Source organism: Dunckerocampus dactyliophorus, chromosome 10 (assembly GCF_027744805.1).
Source record: "Dunckerocampus dactyliophorus isolate RoL2022-P2 chromosome 10, RoL_Ddac_1.1, whole genome shotgun sequence".
NCBI classification, from domain to species: domain Eukaryota; kingdom Metazoa; phylum Chordata; class Actinopteri; order Syngnathiformes; family Syngnathidae; genus Dunckerocampus; species Dunckerocampus dactyliophorus.
Genome location: NC_072828.1, coordinates 3,409,754 through 3,424,370, shown reverse-complemented (window position 1 = coordinate 3,424,370; position 14,617 = coordinate 3,409,754).

Genomic DNA, 14,617 nt, shown 5'->3' with positions numbered 1-14,617 from the left:
ACTATAATATTCCCTCTTACACACTCTCAAGATGGTTGTCAGCTTATTTTTGTAAGTCTTATACTTTTGTTCTGCTTCTTTAGTTTGTTGAATGATGAATGTCCTGTATAAAGTATTCTTCTTCTTACGGGCGTTTCTTACAGAGCTCCATATAAGTACATAAAAAGTTGTCATATGCTTCATTCACATCTGTTGCACTGTAGACCCTCTCCCAACTTTGTTCTTCTAGATCTTTTCTGAAGACACGGATGCTGTTCTCTGTACGCAATCTCTGAAAAGTCTTTTTTGCCTCCACCTGTCTTTTCTTATAATGTTCATTGTAAATTGTGAACACTGGAAGATGATCACTGATGTCACTAATTAGCAGGCCACTGATGGTGTTGTTATCAAAGTCATTGGTGAATATATTATGGATAAGGGTGGCACAGTGGTCTGTTATTCTGCTTGGTCTAATGATTTTAGCATATCAACTCAAACTGTTATGTTCGGCGGGCGTTGGACCCCAGATGCAGAGGCAGGAGGCAGATGGACGGGTAAGCAAGTCTTTTAATTAAGTGCAAACAGAACAAAAGGCGATGGTGCGGGAGTCCGGAGGCTGAACAAAAAGGCACCATGAAGGACACACTTGGAAGAGAGCCGAGGGAGTTCTCGCCTGGAGGGCCGGGAGCACTGGGCACACCTTCTGGGAGACACAGGGTAAATTGGACCCCGGGATTGGGAAAAGAGGTCCACCAAAACTGTAACAAAGGAGTGAAGTCCAAAGAGCCAGAAGACAACTGTCCGTGTATGTGGCACAAACCATTTAGGAATAATCCAGTGTCTCCCAGGTGTAGTCCATCTGCTTAAAAAGGATGGTGCGCCCAGCAGTCCCGCCTCCAGCTGGAGAAATGGCTCCTGAAACGGGAAAGAATACGACCAGAAGAAGGCAGGGAAGAACAGGTGGCAGGGACGTGAAGTGAACCCCGACATCAAACTATACATTGTGTCTGTGAAGTCATCTATTTCCTTGTACTGATGTGGATTCAAAAGATCAATATTGAAGTCTCCACATATAAAAATAGTTTTTTGACCTATGTCTGCAAACGTTGTCTTAATCCAATCCTCTTCTTGTGGCATGTTAAAGCTGTTTTCTTCCATGTTGGGAGACCTCAGCATTTTTGTAGGTCTTTGATGTCTTTGACAACAAGAACTCTGGCCTCTGGTCCTCCATTTGCTTTGATGAAGATTTTGCAGGTTCAAGAGAGTTTTTATTGTCATGAGAGTTTTATTATTAGGTTGCACTCCATGTTCCTTGGATTCTTCCTTGCTTCCTTGCTTCCTCAGATCACGTGCTTTCTTAGCAATTTCAGCATTGCGCTTTGTCAGGTGGTCATTCATGTAGACGTTTGTTCCTTTCAGCTTCTTTCCTTGTTTCAGCAGAGCAACCTTGAATTTCCTATTAGTGAATTTGACGATGATGACGGGTGTAGTGCGATTCCTACCATACAGTGGGATACAAGTATCAATAGATTGGATGTCTACATCCACCTCCTTAGATTGCAAACAATTAACTACTTGTTGCTCCGTTGAGGCGACATCCATGATTCGAAGCCCCGTCACGACCACGTCATTCATTCATTCACGTGTTCTGATCCATGTCATCTATGGTGATTTTCAACTGCTCAATGATTTTATCTTTTTCTTCACACTCTTTTTTTGAGAGTGGCTCTCAATGCAGCATTACTTTCCTGTAATTCTTTATTCTCCACTCTGACCTTGAACTTCCTTCCTCAGGAACCCCATTTCTTTTTGCAATGCAGCATTACTTACATGTAATTCTTTATTCTCCACTCTCAGACCTTCAAGTTCCTTCATTAAGAACCCCATTTCTTTTTGCATAGAGGTGGTAGTCTCCATAATTTGCTGCAGCTGCTTTCCAAATTCCCTCAAAATTTGCGCTGTGATAGCCTCATTCTTTTGCGCTAAGGTTTTTTCTAGCTTTCTCTCGTGGTCATTTAGCTTCTGCATAGCTTTCCCTGTTAGTGCATCCATATTTTTACTCAGTTGTCTCGTCTGATTAAGTGTATCATCGTTGTCAGGTCTCTGCGGAGGGTTAGGTACACGACTACCACCACCGGATATCCGTGACTCAGGGGTCAGTTCTGGAACTGAATCCGGAGTGCTTTGACCTGAACTGCTGGAGCCGCCGCTTGATCCGCTTCTTCTCCCTTCAGTCTTCGGCATTTTTACTGTTGCTTAGCAACGCCGTCAGTTAGCCGTTAACTTGTGATGTAATGCTTTCGGTGATTAATATTCGTTATAACAGTGAGTTTGTATCGCACCAGTCCTCGTTAGCAGGAGAAATCTCCACAGGATGACTCCAAGATGTTTTAAAAATCCAGCTTCGTGTGCAGCTGTCAAGACGCGGCTAGCGTGATAGCTTGCCTTTAACGGCTGTCGGCTCCAACTTACGTTTCTTTTGGTGAGTTTAGTCCACTCGCTGGTCGGAATTGAGGCAGAAGTCTCAGCACTCACTTGCAGAGTCGTAATCACAAGTTGTGATCACAAATTGTGGTCACCAAAAGTCACAAAAGGTTTAAAACTCCGGTAGTAGTAGACTGAGCTTTTCCGTGAGCGTCCTTTCCATACAACAGAAAGTGACATGATCTAGTGCCAGGTTATGTAACGTCTCAGAGCCGGAACAAGCAGCCCTTAGAGACTACATCATGTCCTCGCTCGCGGCAGGACTTAACCGCCCTTTCTCTTCTCCACTAGGGGCGGGATTTTTCTTTGTGGAGAAAAAAGATAAATCTCTCAGACCTTGTATCAACTACCGTGGTCTTCATGAGATCACGGTTAAGAATGGCTATTCTCTACCTCTTATGGATTCTGCTTTTTCTTCACTTCACACTGCTAAGATATTCACGAAGTTGGACCTGCGTAACGCTTATCACCTGGTTCGGGGCAGGGAGGGAGATGAGTGGAAGACCGCGTTCAATACCCCTGTAGGTCACTTCGAATACCTGGTCATGTCGTTTGGACTTACCAACGCTCCAGTGGTGTTTAAAAATTTGATTAATGACACATTAAGGGACTTCATTCATCAATTTTGCTTCATATATTTGATGACATCCTTATTTTTTCTAATTCTCCACAGGAACATGTCAATCACGTGCGGCTTATACTACAAAGGCTTCTGGAGAACCGTGTTTTTGTGAAAGCAGAAAAATGCAAATTCCACGCAGCTAAGGTTTCCTTTCTAGGCTATATAGTGGTGAAGGGCAGATTAAGAGTCGATCCATTCAGGTCAGAGGTGTTGCAGTGGGGCCACACGTCCAAAGTCTCCTGCCACCCGGAAGTGCATCAAACACAATTCGTGGTGGCCAACCTTGTCGGCAGACACTAAGGAGTTTGTCAACGCCTGCTCTGTCAGCTCTTGCCAGAAGCAAGCCTTCACATCGCACACCAGCCGGGCTGCTCCAAACCTTTCCCACACCCTCCCGTCCCTGGCCTCACATCGAGCTGGACTTTGTTAACGGTCTCCCACCTGTGCAAGGAAAGACGGTCATCCTCAACGTTGTGGACCGATTTTCTAAGATGGTCATTTATTGCACTACGCAAGCTTCCCTCATCTTTGGAGACAGCCTGGCTACTCGTCAGACAGGTGTTTCGGCTTCATGCCATCCCCACAGACCTGGTTTCGGACAGAGGACCACAGTTTGCATCACGTGTGTGGAAGGCCTTCTGCAAAGGCCTAGGTGCCTCCGTCAGCCTTTCCTCCGGTTATCATCCGCAAACCAATGGCCAGACAGAGCGGACTAACCAGGACTTGGAGACCACCCTCCGTTGTGTCTGCCACCGACACCCCTCCTCATCGGCCTCCTACCTCCCTTGGGTGGAGTATGCCCACAATTCACCAGTTCAGCTACAGGTATGTCTCTGTTTAAAGCCGCATATGGTTGCCAACCATGTCTCTTTTCATCCCAGGAAGCGGAGATCACCGTCCTTGCCGTTCATTCACACCTGAGCTCACAGAATATGGAGGGAAACCAGAGCTGCTTTAACCCGGACCGCAGCACGTAATCGTCAGTTGGTTGACCGCAACCGGATCCCCGCTCTCGTCTACCACTCGGGCCAAGAGGTATGGCTATTATCCCGCAACCTTCCCTTGGGGGGGACCAGTAAGAAGTTGGCACCCAGAGGGCAGAGTTTTAAACTGTACCCCGATATACATATGACTGAATCAACAAAAAATCGTATGATCCAAAAAAATTTGGGAGGTCAGAAAATCAATGAATCATGAAATGACTAGTGACCTGCCAACTTCTTTGATTTCTGATTCAGGACCCGTGTCCGATAAGACAGGCATCTTAAATCGTTTTAACGATCATTTTATTTCTGCTGGCTCCTTGTTTGAGTCTTTACATCCCGAACTGTCAAAAGCTGATCCAGCCTGTGTAAACTCACCCCTGGTCCCAACATCAGCAAGTGGTGGTACGACCTGCCTTTTTGAGTTTACTGCTGTGACTGCCTCTGAGGTTCGAAGTGCTCTGAGGAGACTGGACACAAAAAAAGCTGCTGGACCTGATAATGTTGATGCTTTCTTTTTAAATTTGGCTGCTCATTTTATTGCTGAGCCTGTAGCGTATATTTTTAATTTTAGTTTTATCAGCAAGAAAATACCCAAAGTTTGGAAGTCTGCATTCGTTCTTCCCCTGTTAAAAGGCGGCAATCCTTCTAATGTAAATAATTACAGACCAATTTCTAAATTATGTATATTAGCCAAAGTACTTGAAAGGATTGTCCGTGATCATTTTACGCAGCAGTGGTATTTTGAAATTGGCCACTGACTGGTTTTCTGATTACTCTGATTACTTAACCCTGGATCCACTTCTCTGCATTTGTTTAAAGGGGTGCCCCAAGGATCAGTTCTGGTACCCATTTTATTTTCATTATATATCAACAGTTTGTGTACTAATATGTCAAACGCATTTTATCATTTTTATGCCGATGATGCCATTATTTATTGCTGTTCACCCTCACTAACTCAGGCTTTTGACTTTTTACTAGCTGCTTTTAATGTTGTTCAGTCTCCTCTGAGGACCCAGAAATTGGTTTTAAATACAGAAATCAAATTTCAATTTCAAATTCTAGTGTGTTACCAGTAAACATACCAACAGTTGTAACTCTACAGTGTAACACCATCGAGCTGGTCTCGAATTAGAAATACCTGGGGTTCCTTCTTGATCACGAGCTTTCCTTTAAAGCACACATAGCAAAGTTAGTGTCCAAACTCAGGGTGAAACTCGGGTTTTATTAAAGAAATATAGCTTGTTTTTCGCTCAGAGCCAGCAAACTGCTTGTTTCAGCTACATTTCTCCCTCTGATTACGGAAATGTGCTTGATATGGCTGCTCCTCAATGTCTCCAATCCTTAAACACTGTTTGTGCCTTGAGGTTTGTCACCGGTGATGGCCACCTTACAAATCATTGTGACTTTTTTTTTTTTTTTTTTTTTTTTACCCCTGTCCTGTCCAGCCTTTAAAGCAGATAGAATTGTAGACCTAAATGCTGTCAAGTGCTCAACAGATTTACTCTGCCAAAGAGAAGTGTGATATACACTTCCCCTGTCATACAAAATTTATTCGACCTTGATGCTTGTTATAAAGCAAATTTGGAGCGACCGGACCGGAGCAGGAGGGGACAGAGAAGAAGAGAAAAGGAAACGGGGGGGGGGGGACAAAAACAAAAAAAAGAGAGACAAGAGACAAGGACAACAGCAGCAACAACAACAATTGTGACAGAACAGAAACATACAGAACGACATCAGCAAATAAATGTCCGTGACAACTATAAAGACGAACAAGGATAAAGGACAAATCAATATCAACAACCACAATGACAAAGCTGTCAATGACAATCAGACATAATAGCAGTCATGAAATGATGAACTATGACAGTGATCACAATGACAATACTGCATTGAAACAGTCGCACACAATAGCAGTCATGAAATGATGAATTATGATAGTGATCACAATGATAATACCGCATTGAAACAGTCACACATAACTGTAGTAATGAAATGATTATCCATGATAGTGAATAGAATCAAAGTTACTGTAATGCACATCATTGTAAAAAAAAAAATATATATATACACATATATATATATATATATATATATACATACATACATATATATATATATATATATATATATATATATACCGCATATATATACATATATACATATAGTCATACTGCTGACCGTCGCTGTAATAAAACCAACAACATAATAACACCCTGGTTAACTCAGTGAGTAATGTGGGGAAGTACGTATGTACTGTGAGTGTGCATATGTGCAGGTATCTCTGTATGTGAGGAAGACTATATATATATATAAAGGTGCAGGAATGTGTGGGCGTGTAATTGTCACTGAGAATGCATGAAAGGAAAGGGGCCGCCTTCCACCTCCCAGAGAGCCCCGCCCCAAATAGCAAGGCCGGAAGGCCACCAGGCCCATAGGGGCAGGCAGCACAAAGATCAGTGCCCCAAGAGCCAGCCCAGAGAGCCCCCCCCCGGGGAAGACCAGTAAGGGGCCGAAGAGAGGTAATCCCAGCCAAGGACAGGGTGCCAGCGGGCCGGAGGACTGCCAACCCCTGAGACCAGCGAGAGATCACACCCCACAAAGGCAGACGGGTATCGGGGGCCACAAACCGGCAGGCCCAGAGACGCCTCCACAACCGGAAAGAAGCCCGCCCGCGCCGGAAGCGCCAATTCCCGCCCACCGCCACCCCCACCCCCAGGGAGCGGAGCCCGGCCCGCCCCGGGCCAACCCCCGCCCGACCCCCGACACAGGGCCGCCCCGCCAAGGGATGCAGGAGGCACACCCTCCACCCACCCGGCGAGGCACGGGCGGCAGAGATGTATCGCCGATGTATCAGCACCTGACCCCACGGAGCAAACCCCTGTATGCCCCCCCCCCCAAAAAAAATAAATAACTAAAATAAATAAATAAATAAAAGTACACACACGCATGCACATACACACTCCTACGCACCCACACACACGCACATACACACCCCTACGCGCACGCTCATACACACTCTTACTTACTCAAGCGCGCACACACACACACACACACACACACACACACACACACACACACACACAGTGGTCGACTGCCCGACACCCGGAAGCCCCACCCTATCCCCCGTTGGTAACCCAAGGAGCAGCGGAGCCGGGGACCCCGGGGTCCCAGACATACGATCCAGAACCCAGGGGTGGAGAGCGCAGACCGCCGGGGAGCAGGAAGACACCCGGCCATACCCCCCCAGCGGTAGGACGCCGCCAGCGTGGCAGACAGGGGAGTCAGCGAGGAGGAGAGCGGGAAACTGAGCAGGCAGGCGGGAAAACGGGCGAGCAGCCAGGCGAACCACCACACAGCGCCAACCGACACCCGCGGGCCAGCAAACCCCGAAGAGAGAGCGGGAGCACCACACCCCAAGCCGCAGGGAGGCCAAGCACCAGAGCCGAGAAGGCGAGACCAGCAGCCGACCAGCCGACGGCCCCCACAAGCCACCAGAAGCCAGACCAGCCACATGCCACCAGAGCCGACAGCGCACCACCCGCGCACCGGAGCCCCACCCCCGACAAGCCCACAGACAGACCGGGGGAGGCGAGGACACAGACAGCGGCCCGGCAGCGCACAAAGCGCAACGGCGACAGACGCCCAAGCGCCCGGCAGAGCACGACCCCCCCCAGCGAGCCCGGCCCCAGGGCACCCGCCCCGCCACCCAGGCCCACAGTACCCGCAAGCATGACCAAGCCCCAACCCACCAGCTGGCCCGGCGCCCCAGCAGCCGCCACAGCGCAGCAAACACCAGCCGCCGCGACGGCACACGGGCCACCCGCAGCACCAGCACCGCCCCCCGGAGACCGCCGAACCCGCCCCAAGAGCGCAGAGGCGCCCGCAGCACGTGTCAGTCCAGGGGAGGCACCGCAAGCCGCCCCCCCCCGGCGCAAGCCCCGGCATCAACAGGCCCCAGAGGGCCACCCCAGGGAAGGGCAGGCGAACCAGACAAGGGCACCCCACAGGCCAGGCCGCCCCGGGCGAGCCACCGCGACGGCCAGGCCCCCGGCCACACCGCCGACCCTGGCGGGCAGACGCCGAGGTGCACGAGGCACCCCAATCCAGCCCGCCCCACCCGTGTATGTGATAAGGTGTGATAGTGTCTATGATGCAATTAAAAAATAAATAAATAAATAAAATAAAATAAAAGAGGAAATAAAATAAAAGAGGATGGTGTATCTGTGTGCATGTATATGGAGTGTATGTGGATGATAGCTAATGATGCAATTAAAATCGGGGGACAGCTGCCGCTCGGAGGGCCCCTCACCTGGCCAGCCCCCCCAAACCCTAAGTGTCTACTCTGCGATTAAAATTGGGGGGCAACAGGTCAGTGGCACAGCAGGAGCAAAGGAGCCCCGCAAGGCAGCTCCCCTCCCCAATCACGCCCGACCGTAGGCCACCCCCCAAAGTCCTATATATATGTGAGGTGGTGCAGTGGCACAGGAAGGACGGGGGCCCCACACCCCAACGCCGCCCAAACAGTGCAGGGGGGGGACCAAGGACACATGACCGACCGGCCGCCCACCACAGCCCAGGCTCGGGCGTGCCACAGGCCGCAGGACACACCACAGGCCCTACCCGGCCCGCCAGGATGCCCAGTCCGGCCCACCCAACCCCCCAGAGGCGATACCCCCAGCGCCCCCCAACACCGGAGCCCCACCGGAGGTAGCGTCCACAGCGCCACCCCCAAACCGCCAAACACCACGGACAAGCCACACGCCCCCAAGGCAGATCCGACCGCCACCAGGACAGCGGGAACCGCGCCCACGCGCCCCCCGCATACCACCACGGCCGGCAAGGGAGCAACACCACGACGACCACAAGAGCACCGGACCCCACATAGAGCGGAGCACGGCCACACCCACGAAGCACGCAGGCCAGAGGCGCCAGGGAGGGACAGAGAAGCAAGCACCGCACGACCGGGCCCACGAGAGGAGCGGCCCCCCGCCCGGCGCCCAAGCAGATGCCCCCGCCCGCCCCGCCCCCCGCCACGCCGCAGACCGGCCACCGCCCCACCCCCCGCCCATCCACCAACACGCCAAGGGGGAAACCCCGGAGGGAGGGAGACAACCGCCGGCCCGGAAGTAAGGACCAGCCCGACACCAGCAGGCAGCAGGGACCGCCCGCCAGCCCCCCGCCAGCCCGACCCCCAAGCCCCCGGCCAAAGCCACCCCCCGACCGCCCCACCCCGGAGCAAGCATCCCCCCGCCGATCCCGGGAAGCACCACGCAGATGGACACCACGCCGCCCGCCCCCCTGCGCAACCCACCCACCCACCCGCCCACGGCCCCCACACGCCCCACCCACCGAGCCACAGCGGCCCCGTCCCTGAGGGGAGAAAGCAAGGGATCCCCCCCACCCCAGCACCACGCACCCCCCACCCCGAGCCCAAACCGCACATCCGCGACCCCCACCTCCGCGCCCCCAGTCACCCGGGGGACAGCCACAGGCGCCGGAGGATAACAGGCAGCTCCCACCTATCACACATACACCACACACATAAATCAGTGAAATAAAATAAAATAAAATAAAATAATTTAAAAAAAAAAATATATATATATATATATATAATAAAAATAAATAAATAAAAAGGGGCAACCCAAACCACCCTCCCACCCAGGGGAGATGGCTCCGCGGGGGCAGCTGGGCTCAGGCACCCGCGCCCCCACACCCCACACCGGACGGCCCCACGCGGCAGCCGAGCAGGAGGGCCCAGGGCAGTCCCCGCCCCACACCCAGAGGCAAAGGAGGCGAGGGAGAGCCAGCGCCACCAGCCGCACACGGGCCCCCCCAGCAGCAGTAGGCGCCCGGCACCCGCAGGATGCAGCACCCCATCCACCCACCACCCCGGAGGCCAACGAACGCCGCCCCCTGGGCGACCCCCCCCGACCCCGCCCCATCACCCGACCCGGACCCCTCCCCACCCCCACCCACCAGCCCCCCCAGGCAGGCAGCCCAGCAAAGAAGACCCGGGACACCAAGCCCGCCACCGCCCGCCCCCGAGGTACCAGGCCCACCCAGCGACCAGGACCACACCCCACGCCAGACGAACGAGACCCCCAGGGGCAGAGACAGATGCCCTCACCCCCCTGAGAGTCAGGTCAGGGAATTAATTATTGGTGCCCATATAGACTGAAATTCTGACATTTGTTCTTTAGATTCAGCAGACATTCTCTCCATAGCTATATGATCTAACAAAAGATTTTTGTAAAGAGCTATGTTCACTTTCTTCCTTGATTTCCAATTGATGAGAATGGTTTTCTTGGCGATGCTTAATGCAGTGATGAGAAGCTGTGTTTGATTTGTTTCTACATCAATTGTGGAGAGATCGCCCAGCAGGCATAGTAAAGGAGAGGTAGGAATGGAGAACCCAAGTGCCAAAGATAGGTACTCACACACTCCGTGCCAAAAATTTTTAATGGGAGCACAGGTCCACATGGAGTGTAAGTAGTCATCTATTCTATGGTCTGAGCAGTGTGTACAGATGTTAGAGTCAGTTAAGCCCATTCTAAACATTCTATGTCCTGTGTAGTGTACTCTATGAAGGATTTTAAACTGAATCAGCTGTAGGTTGGGATTATTGATTAACCGGGAAGCATTAAGACATATTTGCTTCCAGAATTCAGGGTCACAGCTTGTAGATAAATCTGAGCTCCATTTGGAGATTGGTACTCTGATTGTGTTGTCATTTTTTGAAAGTAGAATATATAATTTAGATAATGTTTTAGGGGCAGATATTTTTAAAAATTGGTCAATAGTGGTATTGCTTTCCCATGATATGGTCCTGAAACTTGCTTTAATTATGGATTTAATTTGTATGTATTCAAGAAATTTGTTATGATTTATTCCATACTGTGTAACAAGGTCGTTAAATGAGATAAAGTTGTTTCCTATAATTATATTTTTCATACAACTTATTCCTTTTTCGTGCCATGTTGGGAAATTTAATGGTTTCTTTTTAAGCAAGATGTCAGGATTATTCCAGACGGGAGTGTATTGGCAAGGAGTGAGCGAGAATTTTGTTATTTTTAAAAATTCCCACCAAGCTGTCAGAGTGTTGCTTATATTTATACTTTTAAAACAATTATTTTTTCGGAGGATTTGGCTAATGAAGGGCAGGTTACAAATTGGGATTTCGTGGCTAAGTGATTGTTCTATGTCTAGCCATAAATAATCCAATGGGTTAGGGTTGATCCATTTTAAGATATACTGTAACCTGTTTGCAAGGAAGTAGTTGGAGAAGTTTGGGAGTTCTAAGCCCCCATATTCTTTAGATTTTTGTAATGTTTTGAGACTTATTCGTGCTGGCTTATTTTTCCAAAGAAATTTATTTATATATGAGTCTAATGACTTGAACCAAATTATAGATGGTTTAGTGGGGATCATGGAAAATAGATAATTAACCTTTGGTAAAATCATCATTTTCACGGTGGATACTCTGCCTGTAAGTGAGATGGGCAAGGTTCTCCAACGTGCAAGATCATCCTCTATTGACTTCAATAGTGGAGTATAATTCAAGCGGATCAGGTCTGACAGGTTGGAGGAAATGTTAATACCCAAATACTTAATGTTCCCTGAACACAGTGGTATAGAGGGGGTGCTCTGGAAACCAAAGTTAATGGGCAGTACTGTGGATTTAGACCAGTTAATGGAGTAATCTGAGAAGGTGCTATAATTGTTAATGAGTGAGATAGATTCGTGAAGTGAAGAATGTGAATTATCCAGGAAGAGTAATACATCATCAGCATAAAGGCTTATCTTATGATGAACATTTGTGGTGTGGATCCCTTTAATATTTATATGTTGTCGAATTGCAGCTGCAAGAGGTTCGATAAAGATAGCAAATAGTGAGGGAGAGAGTGGACACCCTTGCCTAGTACCTCTTTGTAAAGGAAATTCTGGAGAGATGTGATTGTTGGTCCGAACAGAGGCCTTCGGGGTGTTGTATAGTATTTTAATCCATGTTCTGAATGAGTCTCCAAAGCCAAATTTATGTAGTGTTGCAAAGAGAAATTTCCAGTTTACTCTGTCAAATGCTTTTTCAGCATCCAATGAGACAATTGTGGTTTCTAAATTATGGATGATAGAGTAATCAATCAGATTGATTAGACGGCGTACATTGCTAGTTGAGTTTCTCCCCTTAATAAATCCTGATTGATCAGGGTGTATTATATGAGGGGTAACTTTTTCCAGCCTTATAGCTAACGCTTTGCATATTATTTTAAGATCTGCATTAATCAGTGAAATTGGACGATAACTGGAAGGTAGTGTTGGGTCCTTATCCGGTTTCAGCAGGAGACTGATTGTAGCTGAGTTCATGTTTGGAGGCCAGCATGAACTGTCTTTAATTTCCAAAACCATTCTAAGAAATATTGGAGATAGTGATGACCAGAATGTTTTATAAAACTCGGCAGGGAAACCGTCAGGTCCTGGTGCTTTGTTATTCGGCAACCGGTGTAGAGCGTTATGGAGTTCTATGAATGAAATGGGTACATCTAAGTTGGTCACCTGTTCGTCATTTAATTTTGGTAATTCTATGTTGTTGAGAAATGTTTTGATATCTGGGAGAGATGGTTTAATCTGAGGTGTATATAGATTTTTATAAAAGCTCCTAAAGACAGAATTAATTTCTTCCGGGAGGTGAGTGATGTGACCTCCTGAGTTTCTAATGGAGGAGATAGAGCTTTTTTCTTTATTGACTTTAAGTTGGTTAGCTAAGTATTTTCCGTGTTTATTGCCATGCTCAAACTTTTCCAAACGTAGTCTCTGCAGTTGGAACTGAATTTTCTTGTCAGTAATTTCTTTTAAGTCTAGTTTCACTTTCCTTAGGTTAATTAGAATATGCTCATCTTGTGTGTCAGCATGAGCGGTTTCGAGGAGTTGGATTTTTTTCTCCAACTCTGATTCTAGTAATCTCTCTTTCTTTTTCTTATATGATGAATATGAAATGGTTTTTCCGCGCATTACTGCTTTTGCTGCCTCCCACAGAATACTAGCCGAAACACCGGGTTGGTCATTGAAGTCTAAAAACATTGTCCACTCTCTTTCAAAGTATTTTAGGAAGTCTGAGTCTTTTAGTAATGATGTATTTAATCTCCAGCATCTAGTAGGAGTGCTCCTTGTTTGGTTAGTGAGAAAAAGAGAGACTGGGGCGTGGTCACTAATGGTGATAGGGTGTATGTGAATGTTTGAGATGTCTGATATGACTGAGTTGCTTGTCAAAAAGTAGTCAATATGAGAGTAGGTGTGGTGTACTGGTGAGAAATAGGTATATTCCCTGTGAGTAGGGTGATAAGAGCGCCAAGCATCACAAAGACCAAAATCATTCATGTATTTCTTCAGTATCGATGTTGATTGAGACTCACGATGTCTCCCAGCTGGGCTAGACCTGTCCACTTCTGGGTTAAATACTAAGTTGAGGTCCCCTCCCAAGATCATATTTGTATCCAAATGTGCAGAGAGAGAAGAAAAGAGAGCATGAAAGAAGGAGGGGTCGTCAACATTAGGACCATATATGTTGGCAATGCAGAAATGTACATTATCAACAGATATGTTCATTATTATATATCTCCCTTCTGTGTCTGTAATAGTGTTGTGGAGTGTAAAATTCACCCTCCTGTTAATTAAAATAGCTACCCCTCTCTGTTTGGAGTTGTAACTTGCTAAATATGTGTGTGGGAACTGTGGTGAGTGAAGTGTATGGACAGCTGACTTGGACATGTGAGTCTCTTGTAATAAGACAATGTCTGCTTGGGTGTTCTTCAAATGATTAAAATTTTTTTGTCTTTTTTCTATCGACCCAACTCCCCTGACATTCCAAGTGACAAACTAGTGAGTTCATCCTACACTAGCTTTTGGTGATGTGTGTGTAAACAAGATCAAATGCAAAGTATGTGTACCTGGAAGTAAAATGAATGGGAGTATATACAGTACATAATGTATGCTTAATTTGTACATAGGCAAAGTGTAACATAGTAATCCTGAATGAACTAAGCCAACTAAAGTGAGGACGTGATGTGGGTTTATGCATAAGTGAGATGAGCGTGCTTGTGAGTAGTTGTGACTTATGTGAGATCAGGACTGCCCTCTTGCACACGTATACGCATTGGCTGATCCTGATTTATAAGGCTCTGCTTGGCTTAGTCACAACATATTTAAGTACTTTTCTCCAGAGAACTGAACGTCACCATGCCTTGCGATTGTGTCAGAACTTATCTGGGGAAGAGAGCGTTCAGTAGTTTTGCAGCCCCCACAGCGTGGAATTTTCTACAGGCTGAACTAAAGCTCTCAGAATTCATCCCTTTTGGAGCCTTTCATTCCTTGCAGTTGGACAAAGAGCGTGAGACCTCAGAACAGTGCCTTTTTAAACAGTTTTATGTATTTATCACAAAACACCTGCACTTTACGAAGTATGTGTATATTCACAAACTTCCAGGATCAATAACTCCCAACCATACCTCTTTCCAACCGTGGCAACACAAACAGCTACAACCCAGTTTTTATC